Here is a 15,869-nt window from a genome sequence, read left to right on the forward strand (position 1 = left end):
TGGGTGTCAGACACATGAACTTGGCTTTGACAATAGGCTCAGTGCTTTCTGGGGCAACACGTTGTTGTCAACAGAATATGTATTTTGTTCGTGTCTTCCACAAATTTAACGCCTTTTCACTCTCAAGCACTTTTTATGCACTGTGGCCCTAACTTTTGCAGTTTGAGGTGCGACAGCAAAGATGGCACAGATTTTTTTCCTGCAGTTTCACAGAAAATTCATTCTTGCTGTAGATCTTAGCAACCTCAGCATACCGTTTTTTTGTTTTTTTTCCTTATTGAGAACTTTCACCTGTTCACCTAAAGGAAGCCCCTCACAGCTTCTCTTTCGCTTATCCACATCACTAGCCATACTATTCTTGCACTTTGGGGCCATTATTAAGTAAAGTAAGGGTTACTTGAACACAAACACTGCCATATGCAGACAATCCATCTGATGAGAGACCGTCACTAAATGATTAAGGGGGCAGGTAGCATATACAGCGTGGATATGCTGGACAAAGGAATGATTCACTTCCCCCGGGGAGGGAGCAGGACAAGAGATTTCGACACACTGCTCCGGACAGCACAGCAATTAAAAACGTACGAACTATTTACTTATTTTCCATTCAGTAGTTTCAGACCGGAGTCGGCCAAGCGGAACTGAAACCACGAAAAATCAGGCAAACTACTGTACACGGAAAATGGCGCCAGCTCAGCCACCATCTTCTCCGTAGGTCCCCGGGCGGGCGGGCACAGCGCATATGCGCCGCCTGGCGTCCTCAGCGCGCCTGCGCGGGCGCAGAGCCTCCTCCCCACCCCCCACCCCCCCGCCCCACTCCCGCCGCCGCGGCTGCTGTGCTGACGGCGGGTGCCGGAGCTTCGGGTGAGTGTGAGCGCCTCAGCCCGGCTGGCGGGGGGCGCGCCATACTGCATGCGGGGTCGTCCCTCCTCTTGCCTTCTCCTTCCCCGCCTCATCACCCCAGTGCGGCCGGGCACCGGGTCAGCGCTGCCAGCCTCGTCTAGGTGTCCGGGCGCCCTCCGCCCTCCTCTCCTGGGGACCCGGGGGCAGCCCGGCCTCCCTCGGCCGCTCCCCATCTGGGCGGCGGGGCCCAGGGCGAACCCGCCAGCGACAGCGTGCAGGCGGCAGCGGCCGAGCCTCTGGGCGCCCAACAGCTCAGCCTCAGGGACCCATCGCAGGCGCGACCCCCTTTCCCGCTCCTGCTCTGCAGGCGGCGGAGCTCGGTGGGCCTCGGGGTCGGGCATTCGTCTGCCCCGTCCGCCCGGCGGGGGGCCTGGAAAATGGGCCGGGAGCTCGCCTTGCACCCGTGGGGTGCCGGTGCCGCAAAGAGTACCCTCTGGCTGGACCCGGCGACGACCATGCGAGGGAGGGGCTTCTTAGCCCCACGTTACAGATGAGGAAACTGAGGCACAGAGCGGTGAAGTGCCCTGCCCAAGGTCACGCGCCAGACGAGAGGCAGGAATGGCTCTTGAATTCAGGGTCTGGGGCTGTCAGGCTAGTGCGGTTGGAATTCGATCTTGTCCCTTTAAAAAAAACCTGAAATGCACTTTCATCTCTGGAGTTGCTTCTTCGACGTCATAAAAGTAGGCTGCAAAAACAGCATTTTCTTGTTGTTGGAGTACAATTGAGGTGTTACTGTAATAATGGTAATAGTAATGTTATTAATTAAGGGCTCACGTTCATCCAACGCTTGCTGTGTGCCAGGGCTCCTGCCAAACATTTTAAGGTTATCTCAGTATCTCAGCGCTTCGCCATCGGATGCGTCCTCCTTCCTTTTCATGCAGCTTTTTTTCTGCAGAGCTGGCCTCCCTGTCACAGATAAACTAGGCTTAGGAGGCAGGGACGCTCTCAAGGTGGCTTACTGGCAGAGCAGGGTTAAGCCTTGTCTGCCTGAGTCCAGATTTTGTCCCCAGAGGATATTATTAGCCTTCCTTTTCTGGCTGCCAGGAGTGCAAGACTGGGATAGCTGGGCTGGTTGAATTTGGAGGTGACAGAGCGAATCTGGCGAGCATTCCCCTTATCCTGGGGCTTTCTGGCTCTATTCCAGTGCTGGGCTTGAACATCTCACTTAAGATGAAGTAAAAAGAGAAGGAGAGCATTGACAAGGTAGTGTTGCATCTAAGAAGCCTCGCCGATTTAAAGTCCCAAAGGAATGGCTGTAAAAATATGCGAATGTTTCTTCCCCAAAACAACTAGCTCAAACTTTTTTTTTTCTTCCTTAGCAAACCCTCCTACACACTTCAAAACTCCATTAACTTACCACCTTTTCTGTGAAGCCTTCCTTGCTTCATTTTCCCAATTAGAATTACACACACATACATATGTATATATGTGTGTGTGTAGGTAGGCAGGTAGGTAGATAGGGTAGAAGCTTCAGTCTTACCCTTTGGACTGTTAGCCCCTTGAGGTCAGGGGCCATCTTTGCAGCCCCAAGTGACTGGCTCATAGTAGGCCCTTGGTAAAGACTCAGTGAATTTCCGTTGCTCCTTTTCATTACTTAAAGGTGATGTTTTCCTGCCCTTCTGTTCCTCCTTCTTGCCCTTCAATTTCTCTTAGCTGTCCTTCTCTTTAGTTTCAACTTCTGGTCATCACTGGCCACTCAGAGGTCTCTAGTCCACCCTGCTGTGTCTGAAAATTTGCAGAAAAAGGTCCTATGTCAAGAAGCCTGTTTATGCCCAAGAGTGGAGTTGGTATATGTCACCTAAGTGTACAAGACTGCTTTTATTTGCATGTTGCACTAAGGTAGCCTGAGGCTTATAGCTTTTTAGTCTATTCCTAAATACATGTAAGATTCATTTTTACATTCTTTCGCCTTACGTGGCTGACTGCCCCAGTGTTATCAGAGTAATCACAATTTTTACCATAAATCATTTCATAGTATTTATAACAATAAATATTTGAAAGGGCCCTTTGGGAGGCAGTAGGTCTGCCAAAGTACATAGGTTCTCTACATAAATGAAACTTCTAAAATAATTTTTCCAAATAATCTTCTGCAAATAGATTGAGCTGTTATGCATAAGGCATGGTGCTGGGTATGGTGGAAGAGTCTCATAGTTCTTGTTCAAAGAGCTCACTAGCAAAGCGATATGAGTATAATGGTATACTCAAGTATAATGGGATAAGATATTCCAATGTGAGACGTTTCATAAAGTCATACGTCGCTCAAGGCTGAAAGGAAGTGTTAGGTCATTGAGTCCAGCTGTCTTGCTTTTACAGACTTCATCCTGAGAAGTGAGCTTGTCCAAGGTCGCAGAAGTGGTGCTACAACTTGAATGTAGACTTTTTATCCATCAAAAGTTTATCAGTATTTCTCTCGGTGAATTTATCCTTAAAGACCGGCAACTTTATTAAAATTTGTGCTTAGAACAGGGGTGAGGAAGAGGTGACAAAAATATGATTCATGTCTTCAAGGGAAGAGTAAAGAACTGTTCTCTATCATTGGCATCAAGTGGCATCAAGTGGAAAAGTCGTACCTAACTGTGAAATTGTATGGTAGAGGAACTAGGTATGTCATAGGAAGGGGAGGAGCAAGAGGGATCAGTAAGAGCTGTGGTACTGAGAGCACTTTGGGGAGGATCGAGGACTTTCTGGGCTTTAACAGATTGGTATGATCAGAATTAATCAAAAGGACAAGAAATGCATTTTGAAATAGGGTGGTAAAACCAAAACAAGGTTACAATGCCTGACAATATAATGTTTAAGGGACAATAAAAATAAAAAACCGGCTTGGGGCTTCCCTGGTGGCACAGTGGTTAAGAATCCGCCTGCCAATGCAGGGGACATGGGTTCGAGCCCTGGTCTGGGAAGATCCCGCATGTTGCGGAGCAACTAAGCCCATGTGCCACAGCTACTGAGCTTGCGCTCTAGAGCCTGTGAGCCACAACTACTGAGCCCGCGAGCCACAGCCACTGAAGCCCATGTGCCTAGAGCCCATGCTCTGCAACAAGAGGAGCCACCGCAATAAGAAGCCTGCGCACCACGATGAAGAGTAGCCCCCACTCACCACAACTAGAGAAAGCCCGCACACGAAGACCCAAGGCAGCCAAAAAAAAAACCCAGCTTGACCAAGGTGGCTTGACTGTTAGAGGAGTGGTTCTCAACCGTTAGTGTGCATCTGAATTACCTGGAGAGTTAATTAAAACACAGATTGTGGGGTCCCCACCTCCAGAGATTCTGATTCAATAGGCCTGGAGTGGGGCCTGAGAATTTGTATTGCTAACAAGTTCCCAGATGATGCCGATGCTTCTGATCCAGGGACAGCACTTTGAGAACTTGAGCTGGATTAGAAAGTTGAGAAGCGGGATTTCCCTGGTGGCGCAGTGGTTAAGAATCCGCCTGCCAATGCAGGGGACATGGGTTCGAGCCCTGGTTCGGGAAGATCCCACGTGCCGCGGAGCAACTAAGCCTGTGTGTCACAACTACTGAGCCTGCGCTCTAGAGCCCGTGAGCCACAACTACTGAGCCCGCGTGCCACAACTACTGAAGCCCGCGTGCCTAGGGCCCGTGCTCTGCAACAAGAGAAGCCAAGACAATGAGAAGCCCACACACCGAAACGAAGAGTAGCCCCCGCTCGCCACAACTAGAAAAAGCCTGTGCGTAGCAACAAAGACCCAACAGAGCCAAAAATAAATAAATAAATATATTTATTAAAAAAAATAAAATAAAATAAAGTTGAGAAGCTAGAGTCAGAAACTGTCAGAGAACTGTCCAAAAAAGTGTAAGAGTGTGTGTGTGTGTGTGTGTGTGTGTGTTATATACCAGCATAGGAAAGTTCTGTAAAGATACATTCCAGATTGTAATAGTAGTCATTTCTGGGAGTGGGATTTAGGAGGTTGGAGAATTCACTTTCACTCCATACCTTTCAATACTATTTTTGCATTGTGCACATATAGCTTTTGTATTTTAAAAAGGGAAGAAAAGTAAGAGTCCTTTTTGAAGATATGCACTAAAATATTTATGGATTTAAAAAATAGCTTGCTAAAGTAATCTAGTGTCATACAACAAAGATTTTTAGAGTGTCTGCCCTATGCCAGTTGCTGCTGGTTCTGGAAATACAAAGCCTTTGGTAAAGCTTGTAGTCTGGTGACTGAGATGGGTAGATTGCAGCTCTACTGAGTATCACGTGAGCTTCCTAAGCTCAAGGACAAGGGTCTAGCTCTGTGTGTGGCAGATAATAAGCACTTGGTAAATGATGAATGAATGAGCAAATCCAGGCAAGAAGTGAGGACAGTCAGAAAGAAAAGGAAAGGGCAAATGGGAGATTCTGGAAGAAAAATTGACAAGCCTGAATAGAGATGATGAAAAGAAAGGGTGTATCAAGGACTTTCAAGTCCAAAGATTGATAACATTTGGATTTACTGCAGAACTGGATGTCCAGTCATCTATTCTGAAAGACCTTTTTAAACCATCCCCCCCAGTCCCACTTTTTTCTTTTTTTAAGAGACTGCTTGAAAATAGCACGCAAAAACTTAACTAGATTTAGTATGAGTATTTACCAGGGCTTTCTTTGGTAAATGAAACTTTTTTCTTTAATCACAGTGCTAATTCTAATGTATTTATAAATATTTATCTATCTATCTATTTAGCTGCACTGGGTCTTAGTTGTGACATGCGGGATCTTTTTAGTTGAGGCATGCGGGCTCTTAGTTGCGGCATGCATGCAGTATCTAGTTCCCTGACCAGAGATGGAATCCAGGCCCCCTGCATTGGGAGCACAGAGTTCTAACCACTGGACCACCAGGGAAGTCCCTTCTCTCCCACTTTTTTTTTTTTTTTTTTTGGTGATACGCGGGCCTCTCCCTGTTGTGGCCTCTCCTGTTGTGGAGCACAGGCTCCGGATGTGCAGGCTCAGCGGCCATGGCTCACGGGCCCAGCTGCTCTGCGGCATGTGGGATCTTCCCGGACTGGGGCGCGAACCTGTGTCCCCTGCATCGGCAGGCGGACTCTCAACCACTGCGCCACCAGGGAAACCCTCCCCCACTTTTTGTTTGGAGGTGCTACTTTTTATATTCTTCAGAGATTCAATATAGAAAATTAAAATTAATTTCCCTAATAGAGGAGTTTAGCTATATCATTTGATTGTAATCCCTTTACCACCTAAAAATGCCCACAGTCTACAGTTTGGGTTTTCAATTGACCAAATATAAATTTCTGATACAGCCACTCTTCATACTTGATTTTATTACTAATTATTTTAAGGTTTTTTTGGTTGTTATAAATTTTGCAGTATCTTTTTAAAGGTAATGCTGTTTCAGGTTTGGAGCCAGTTATGTTTGTGAGTGTGATGGCCCAAAAACTCATATATCAGGATAAAGAAAATTTAGCTCATAAAAACTTGCTTCTCTTTTCTAATGATAAGAGGAGAAGTCATGTCAGCTTTTCATTTAATTGGTAGTTGTCATATGATAATCTTTCCAGAAATACCATTTGCTTTCAAAAGAGACACAGTTGTTTATTAAAAATGACAGTTTTATCCTTACAGTGCTTCTATACTTTTAAGCCTGAACTTTCAACTTGAGGATAAAAATGAATGCTTTTTGAAATTGTGAGATTTCTTAGCTCTAAAACCATTTAATTTGAAACCTAATAAGTGGCAGAGAAAGAAGAGAGGAATCAGGCTATTATCTCTTTATCCCTGTAGTTGAGAAAGCTCTGGGGACCAGGCTTTCTGGGACCCAGGTTTTTAACCAGGATGTTGACTAAAGTGTAACTTAGGGTGATTAGACAGTCCACAGGGTAATTGCTTTTCACATACTTCCAGATTGGTGCAGGTCTCTCCTATTCATTGAAGTAATAATGATGATAATAATAATACCTAAACTTTGTTTGGTGCTTCTCAGTTTTCAAAATTCTTTGATCATTAAGATCCTGGTAGACTCCAGTAGCCAAAGCTGAAAAAAATAAGTAGAAGAATTAATGGTCAGTTGGCATCAAGTGGAAAAGTCGTTTATAGAGGCCTGCCCAAGCTCTAGCTGCAGGCTGCTCAGGTGCAAATCCTTATTCTGCCCCTTGCTAGCTGTGTGACCTTTGGCAGATTACAGAACCTCTCCAAGCCTCAGTTTCTTCATCTGTAAAATGGGGAGATTACAGTACTATCTTATAAGTGTGTGGGAAAATAAAATGGAATAATGGATGAAACTGCTTATTCTGGTATCTGGCATAGAGTCAGTGATCAGTATCTTATGAGCATCAAGTTAGTATGAGTATTAAGTATTGCCTCTTAGGGCTCTTATTTGTCCTTTACCTCCACTCACGTTGTCTTAAAGAACAGATTGTGTTCAGGGATTCTATCTTATAGCTGGTGGGAACTTGGAACCCATCCCAAGAGCATGTACGAGAGCCTTGCCAGCAGTAGCTTTCCTGGTGTCAAGAGTTGGAGACAGAGGGTAGTGCTTCTGCTTCTAAAGTGACTTTAGTATGGCCCCCTTGTTAGAGCTTCAGCTGGTTGATGGGTGTCTGGGATTAACAAGAACTCCCCTAGATGTGTGTTGCTTTGTTCTAATAGCTATCTGTACCAGTACCCTGGGATGAATAGAATGGTTATACAAGCAGACTCAGATCCCCAGCTTGGCAGTCTCTGCAGACCTCCCGTTTACCACCTGCTGCCAGAATCCAGGAGTGACACAACAGGAAGGTGGGCCTATTGTGAGGGGTGCTGCTCTTTTCCTTTTAGAAAAACACAAGGTGTGTGGACAGCCCTTATCCAGGGCTGAGGACTGTAGAGAGACTTACTGTTAAAATGAGGGTCTGGGGCTTCCCTGGTGGCTCAGTGGTTGAGAGTCCGCCTGCCGATGCAGGGGACACGGGTTCGTGCCCCCTGGTTTGTATTTAATACTGTTAAACATCTGTGTAGTATCTTGTATTGTTGGCTATTTCATTATGGTGTGTATCTTGTAACTGTCAGTTGATGGATGGCTCTCTGTGACCTGACTCCAGTGGACATTTTTAGCTTTATCACCTATTACCAACAGGAAGCTTCTGCTCTTGCCAAACTGGAACGTTTTCCAGCGGTGCTTTCTCATCATCTTGCTTTTTCATTCTCCTCCCTTTCTGGCATTCCTTCGTTTATTCTCTCATCCTGACCTATAGGAATGGTATCTGTTCTTCAAGGTCCAGTTCAAATATTACCTCCTCCATGAAACGTTTTCTCAGCACCACAACCTGCATTGAGTGACCTTTGCTGTAAGCCCCTGTAACCCTTAGAGCAGTGGTTCTCAGCTGGGGGTGACTTTGCCCCCCCAGAGGACATTTGGCAATACCTGGAGATATGTTTCGTTGTCACAATTGTGGGAGGAGGGTGCTGCTAGCATTCAGTGGGTGGAGGCCAGGGATGCTACTAAACATGCTACCCAGGACAGCCCCACAACAAAGAATTATCTGGCCTAAAGTATCAGTGGTGCTGAGGTTGAGAAAATGCCTTAGAGTTTGTCCAATTCATAGGCTCATGTTTATCCTGCCTCGAACTGTAGTGATTTGTTTATAGACTTAATCTCCCCCACTCAATTGAATTAATGGGTGAAGGCAGACTCCAGTTCCAAATCTGGGCTTTCTTGTTATTAACTTCATATTAAGGTTTAATCCTAGAGCCTGTGGCCAGATCCTAACTGCACAGTGTAACTGAGGACCAGAGATAAAGAGGTCCTTAGTGTGGGATGGGCACAGTGAGGCAATCAGCTGAATTTCTCTCCTTTTTACCTCCAGGTCTTTCCATCTGTGATAACCTGGGAGGAGCTGTGGTACAGGGCGTAGAGTAATAAGCATTTGGGATCAGAAGAAAATTGGATTTTGGTTCGAGCCGTTGCATTTATTAGTTGTGTTTTTTGGTCAGTCCATTTCACCTCTTTAAGCCTCAGTTTCCTCATCTCTGCAATAGAAATGATGCAGTGCCCCAGTGTTTTACCTCACAGTGCCATTGTGATAATCCAGTGAGATGGTAGGTCTTTAACCTAAATTGTAAAGTGCTGTAATAATCATTTAGCCAGGGGTTTATAGGTAAAAAGAGAGGACGTGAGTCAGCTTGCTGTAGGAACACCACTGTCCACTTTCCCAGCCAGTCCTCTGGCCACTTCCTGCAGCTTTCCAGTCGTAACTGCTTCAACACCAGCTCCAGCTGACCCCTTCCAGCTCAGTCTCCTTAGTGTGCCTCCCTCATTTGCTGCCTTCATTTTGGTTTGGTTATCTGCCTGCAATCTTGCCAAAACCAAAAGTGACTGATTCTGCCCTTAGAATACAAGCTAGTGGCCGGGTGTCAGGACATTCTGGCAAAGCATGATGAAGGCCAAACAAATTACCTGGGTCACAGGGAAAAGCGACAAAATAAGACAGTGTAGGGCTTCCCTGGTGGCGCAGTGGTTGAGAGTCCGCCTGCCGATGCAGGGGACACAGGTTGGTGCCCCGGTCCGGGAGGATCCCACATGCCATGGAGCGGCTGGGCCCGTGAGCCATGGCCGCTGAGCCTGCGCGTCTGGAGCCTGTGCTCCACAGCGGGAGAGGCCACAGCAGTGAGAGGCCCGCGTACCGCAAAAAAAAAGTAAGGGGGGGGCATTATCTTTTTTTAAAAAAATAAATTTATTTATTTATTTTATTATTATTTTTTAAATCTTTGGCTGGGTTGGGTTTTCACTGATGCGCACAGGCTTTCTCTAGTTGCGGCGAGCAGGGGCTACTCTTCTTCGCAATGCGCGGGCTTCTCATCGTGGTGGCTTCTCTTGCTGCGGAACACGGGCTCTACGCACGCGGGCTTCAGTAGTTGTGGCACGCAGGCTCAGTAGTTGTGGCTCACGGGCTCTAGAGCGCAGGCTCAGCAGTTGTGGTGCACGGGCTTAGTTGCTCCGCAGCATGTGGGATCTTCCCGGACCAGGGATCAAACCCGCGTCCCCTGCATTGGCAGGAGGATTCTTAACCACTGTGCCACCAGGGAAGTCCGGGCCATTGTCTTTTGACAGGGAAAGTCAATGGCATTAAAATCTAGAAAAAATAAGATTCAGTACTCCATGCTAAAAAGCCCATGACTATGACTTATTAAACATCTAGCAAATGACATTTCTGAATTTAAGTGCAAGCAAAAATGACCAAGAGAGGCACCAGTGTTCTTTGATACTCAGAGTCAGCACTGAGAGGGCCTTTAAAGATCATCAAGATTACTGACTTTTAATTATTGCACCAAAACCCTGATTCTTCTAGTCATGGAAAGAGCGCATCAGATGTGGACTCTAGACCTAGGTGGGCCCCTACCTAGCTGAGTGGCACTAGGCAAAGCATTTCTCCTTTCTGGACCTCAGTTTCCCCATCTGTCAAGAGAAAAGGCTGGGCAGGATGACATTTTAGGCCCCTGATAGGACTGACATTCTGTGACCCAAAAGCTCCCTGTAAATGTAGTACTTTACATATTCCCCAGGGTAAGCACTCCCCTATCCTCTGCTTCATAGGGCTCTTACTATAATCCTAAGAGGTCACCCAGTTATCAGTCTAATGAGGTTCAACGATTAGCTGAAGGTCACTCAGCAAATCAGTGGGAGGCTGCACTTGGCCCGATTCCAGGGACATGAGGGTCTCAGGCTTTTATCTTACTCTACACTGTTTATTTAGTCAGAAAAGCTCACTGAGATTTCCAGTGCTTAAAAACATTGTTTTGCTACTTTAAAAAGACAATAAGGAACTATACATAGTATTGGCTTTCTAAACCATACACTGTATTTTTTTTTTGGGGGGGGGTGGTACGCAGGCCTCTCACTGCTGTGGCCTCTCCCGTTGCGGAGCACAGGCTCCGGACGCGCAGGCTCAGCGGCCATGGCTCACGGGCCCAGCCGCTCCGCGGCATGTGGGATCTTCCCAGACCAGGGCACGAACCCGTGTCCCCTGCATCGGCAGGCGGACTCTCAACCACTGCGCCACCCCCTTTTTTTTTTCGTTGGCCATGCCGCACAGCTTGTGAGATCTTAGTTCCTGAACCAGGGATTGAACCCAGGCCCCCAGCAGTGAGAGCGTGGAGTCCTAATTACTGGCCTGCCAGGGAATTCCCGCTAATGGCCCTTTCTTAGTCCTCCTCCTCTTTTCTGCTTCAGCATTTGGCAGTTTCCCTCCCCTTCCATGTAACTTGGTCTTCTTCCTTGGCTTCTTTGACGTTGTATTTCTGCTTTTCCTCTTGCATCTCTGAGCTTTTTTTTTTGGTTGTGCCAGGCCTTAGTTGTGGCACGCGGGCTCCTTAGTTGTGGCATGCAAACTCTTAGTTGTGGCATACATGTGAGATCTAGTTCCCTGACCAGGGATCGAACCCAGGACCCCTGCATTGGGAGCACGGAGTCTTATCCACTAGGCCAGCAGGGAAGTCCCTCTGAGTTTTCTTTTTCTTTGTTTCTTCTCCGTCACTGAGCTGTCTTTCAGAAGAACCCAGGGCCTGCAGCTCCTCCTTGTCTCTGGTTTGGTGAGCGCCTACAGATTTTCCTCACTAATTCTGACTCCTACCTGTGTATCTCTTGGAAGGCCAAATTTCAGCTCTGGTTCAAAAGTGTTTTTTTCACCAATTTCTCTGGTATTGTGTCTCAGTTCCCCCATTCCCGTTAACAGTGCCATCATTTTTTTATCCCTAGAAACCTTGGCAAAATCTGGCTCTTCTCTGATCTCAGGCTATTTTTTACCAACCATATACCCCAGATCTCCCTTTTTCTTTCTTTTTTTTTTGAATTTTATTTATTTTTTATACAGCAGGTTCTTATTAGAATAAGAATCTCCCAATCTCCAAATTCATCACACCACCACCACCACCCCTACCGCTTTCCCCCCTTGGTGTCCATACGTTTGTTCTCTATATCTGTGTCTCTATTTCTGTGCTGCAAACCGGTTCATCTGTACCATTTTTCTAGGTTCCACAAATATGCGTTAATATGCGATATTTGTTTTTCTCTTTCTGACTTAGTTCACTCTGTATGACAGTCTCTAGATCTATCCACGTCTCTACAAATGACCCAGTTTCGTTCCTTTTTATGACTGAGTAATATTCCATTGTATATATGTACCACATCTTCTTTATCCATTCGCCTGTCGATGGGCATTTAGGGTGCTTCCATGACCTGGCTGTTGTAAATACTGCTGCAGTGAATATTGGGGTGCATGTGTCTTTTTGAATTATGGTTTTCTCTGGGTATATGCCCAGGAGTGGGATTGCTGGGTCATATGGTAGTTCTATTTTTAGTTTTTTAAGGAACCTCCATACTGTTCTCCATAGTGGCTGTATCAATTTACATTCCCACCAACAGTGCAAGAGGGTTCCCTCTTCTCCACACCCTCTCCAGCATTTATTGTTTGTAGATTTTTTGATGATGGCCATTCTGACTGCTGTGAGGTGCTACCTCACTGTAGTTTTGATTTGCATTTCTCTAATAATTAGTGATGTTGAGCAGCTTTTCATGTGCTTCTTGGCCATCTCTATGTCTTCTTTGGAGAAATGTCTATTTAGATCTTCTGCCCATTTTTGGATTGGGTTGTTTTTTTTTTAATATTGAGCTGCATGAGCTGTTTATATATTTTGGAGATTCATCCTTTGTCCGTTGATTTGTTTGCCAGTATTTTCTCCCATTCTGAGGGTTGTCTTTTCGTCTTGTTTGTAGTTTGCTTTGCAAAACCTTTTAAGTTTCATTAGGTCCCATTTGTTTATTTTTGTTTTTATTTCCATAACTCTAGGAAGCAGATCAAAAAAGATCTTGCTGTGATTTATGTCAAAGAGTGTTCATCCTATGTTTTCCTCTAAGAGTTTTATAGTGTCCAGTCTTACATTTAGGTCTTTAATCCATTTTGAGTTTATTTTTGTGTATGGTGTTAGGGAGTGATCTAATTTCATTCTTTTACATGTAGCTGTCCAGTTTTCCCAGCACCACTTATTGAAGAGACTGTCTTTTCTCCATTGTATATCCTTGCCTCCTTTGTCATAGATTAGTTGACCATAGGTGGATGGGTTTATCTCTGGGCTTTCTATCCGGTTCCATTGATCTATATTTCTGTTTTTGTGCCAGTACCATATTGTCTTGATTACTGTAGCTTTGTAGTATAGTCTGAAGTCAGGGAGTCTGATTCCTCCAGCTCCGTTTTTTCCCCTCAAGACTGCGTTGGCTACTTACAGTCTTTTGTCTCTCCATACAAATTTTAAGACTTTTTGTTCTAGTTCTGTAAAAAACGCCACTGGTAATTTGATAGGGATTACACTGAATCTGTAGATTGCTTTGGGTAGTATAGTCATTTTCACAATATTGATTCTTCCAATCCTAGAACATGGTATATCTCTCCATCTGTTTGTGTCATCTTTGATTTCTTTCATCAGTGTCTTATAGTTTTTTGAGTTCAAGTCTTTTACCTCCTTAGGTGTTTATTCCTAGGTATTTTATTCTTTTTGTTGCAATGGTGAATGGGATAGTTTCCTTAATTTCTCTTTCTGATCTTTCTTTGTTAGTGTATAGGAATGCAAGAGATTTCTGTGCATTAATTTTGTATCCTGCAACTTTACCAAATTCATTGATGAGCTCTTGTAGTTTTCTGGTGGCATCTTTAGGATTCTCTATGCATAATATCATGTCATCTGCAAACAGTGACAGTTTTACTTCTTCTTTTCCAATTTGTATTCCTTTTATTTCTTTTTCTTCTCTGATTGCTGTGGCTAGGACTTCCAAAACTATGTTGAATACTAGTGGTGAGAGTGGACATCCTTGTCTCATTCCTGATCTTAGAGGAAATGCTTTCAGTTTTTCACCATTGAGAATGATGTTTGCTGTGGGTTTGTCGTATATGGCCTTTATTATGTTGAGGTAGGTTCCCTCTATGCCCACTTTCTGGAGAGTTTTTATCATAAGTGGGTGTTGAATGTTGTCAAAAGCTTTTTCTGCATCTATTGAGATGATCATATGGTTTTTATTCTTCAATTTGTTAATATGACTGATCACATTGATTGATTTACGTATATTGAAAAATCCTTGCATCCCTGGGATAATTCGCACTTGACCATGGTGTATGATCCTTTTAATGTGTTGCTGGATTCTGTTTGCTACTATTTTGTTGAGGATTTCTGCATCTATATTCATCAGTGATACTGGTCTGTAATTTTCTTTTTTTGTAGTATCTTTGTCTGGTTTTGGTATCAGTGGGATGGTGGCCTCATAGAATGAGTTTGGGAGTTTTCCTTCCTCTGCAAGTTTTTGGAAGAGTTTGAGAAGGGTGGGTGTTAGCTCTTCTCTAAATATTTGATAGAATTCACCTGTGAAACCATCTGGTCCTGGACTTTTGTTTGTTGGAAGATTTTTCATCACAGTTTCAATTCATTACTTGTGATTGGTCTTTTCATATTTTCTGTTTCTTCCTGGTTCAGTCTTAGAAGGTTATACCTTTCTAAGAATTTGTCCATTTCTTCCAGGTTGTCCATTTTATCGGCATAGAGTTGCTTGTAGTAGTCTCTTAGGATGCTTTGTATTTCAGCGGTGTCTGTTGTAACTTCTCCTTTTTCATTTCTAATTTTATTGATTTGAGTCCTCTCCCTCTTTTTCTTGATGAGTCTGGCTAATGGTTTATCAATTTTGTTTATCTTCTCAAAGAACCAGCTTTTAGTTTTATTGTTCTTTGCTATTGTTTTCTTTGTTTCTATTTCATTTATTTCTGCTCTGATCTTTATGATTTCTTTCCTTCTGCTAACTTTGGGTTTTGTTTGTTCTTCTTTCTCTGGTTCCTTTAGGTGTAACGTTAGATTGTTTATTTGAGATTCTTCTTGTTTCTTGAGGTAGGCTTGTACAGCTATAAACGTCCCTCTTAGAACTGCTTTGGCTGCATCCCATAGGTTTTGGATCGTCGTGTTTTCATTGTTATTTGTCTCTAGGTATTTTTTGATTTCCTCTTTGATTTCTTCAGTGATCTCTTGGTTATTTAGTAACGTATTGTTCAGCCTCCATGTGTTTGTGTTTTTTACATTTTTTCCCCTGTAATTGATTTCTAATCTCATAGCGTTGTGGTCAGAAAAGATGCTTGATATGATTTCAATTTTCTTAAGTTTACTGAGGCTTGATTTGTGATCCAAGATGTGATCTATCCTGGAGAATGTTCCCTGTGCATTTGAGAAGAAAGTGTAATCTGCTGTTTTTGGGTAGAATGTCCCAAAAATATCAATTAAATCTACCTGGTCTATTGTGTCATTTAAAGCTTGTGTTTCCTTATTAATTTTCTGTTTGAATGACCTGTCCATTGGTGTAAGTGAGGTGTTGAAGTCCCCCACTATTATTGTGTTACTGTCAATTTCATCTTTTATAGCTGTTAGCAGTTGCCTTATGTATTGAGGTGCTCCTATGTTGAGTGCATATATATTTATAATTGTTATATCTTCTTCTTGGATTGATCCCTTGATCATTATGTAGTGTCCTTCCTTGTCTCTTGTAACATTCTTTATTTTAAAGTCTATTTTATCTCATATGAGTATTGCTACTCCAACTTTCTTTTGATTTCCATTTGCATGGAATATCTTTTTCCATCCCCTCACTTTCAGTCTGCATGTGTCCGTAGGTCTGAAGTGGGTCTCTTGTAGACAGCATATATATGGGTCTTGTGTTTGTATCCATTCAGCTAGCCTGTGTCTTTTGGTTGGAGCATTTAATCCATTCACGTTTAAGGTAATTATCGATATGTATGTTCCTATGACCATTTTCTTAATTGTTTTGGGTTTGTTTTTGTAGGTCCTTTTCTTCTCTTGTGTTTCCCACTTAGGGAAGTTCCTTTAGCATTTGTTGTAGAGCTGGTTTGGTGGTGCTGAATTCTCTTAGCTTTTGCTTGTCTGTAAAGCTTTTGATTTCTCCATCAAATCTGAATGAGATCCTTGCTGGGTAGAGTAATCTTGGTTGTAGGTT

General features: G+C 44.0%; 1 protein-coding gene across 3 annotated transcripts in view; it reads left to right on the forward strand.

Moving 5' to 3' along the window:
* The first annotated feature begins 824 nt into the window (after positions 1-824).
* The window catches only part of NDRG3 (NDRG family member 3), a 59,899-nt gene continuing 44,854 nt past the window's right edge, over positions 825-15,869 (forward strand). Inside the window, exon 1 of one of the 3 annotated variants that reach the window (XM_029221999.1) lies at positions 825-864. The gene's annotated coding sequence lies outside the window, so the exon portion shown is untranslated. The remainder of the gene's footprint in view (positions 865-15,869) is intronic. The other 2 variants (XM_029222000.1, XM_029222002.1) reach the window with 2 other exon arrangements.

Source organism: Monodon monoceros, unplaced genomic scaffold (genome assembly GCF_005190385.1).
Source record: "Monodon monoceros isolate NGI ecotype Baffin Bay Population unplaced genomic scaffold, NGI_Narwhal_1 Super_Scaffold_13, whole genome shotgun sequence".
NCBI lineage: Eukaryota > Metazoa > Chordata > Mammalia > Artiodactyla > Monodontidae > Monodon > Monodon monoceros.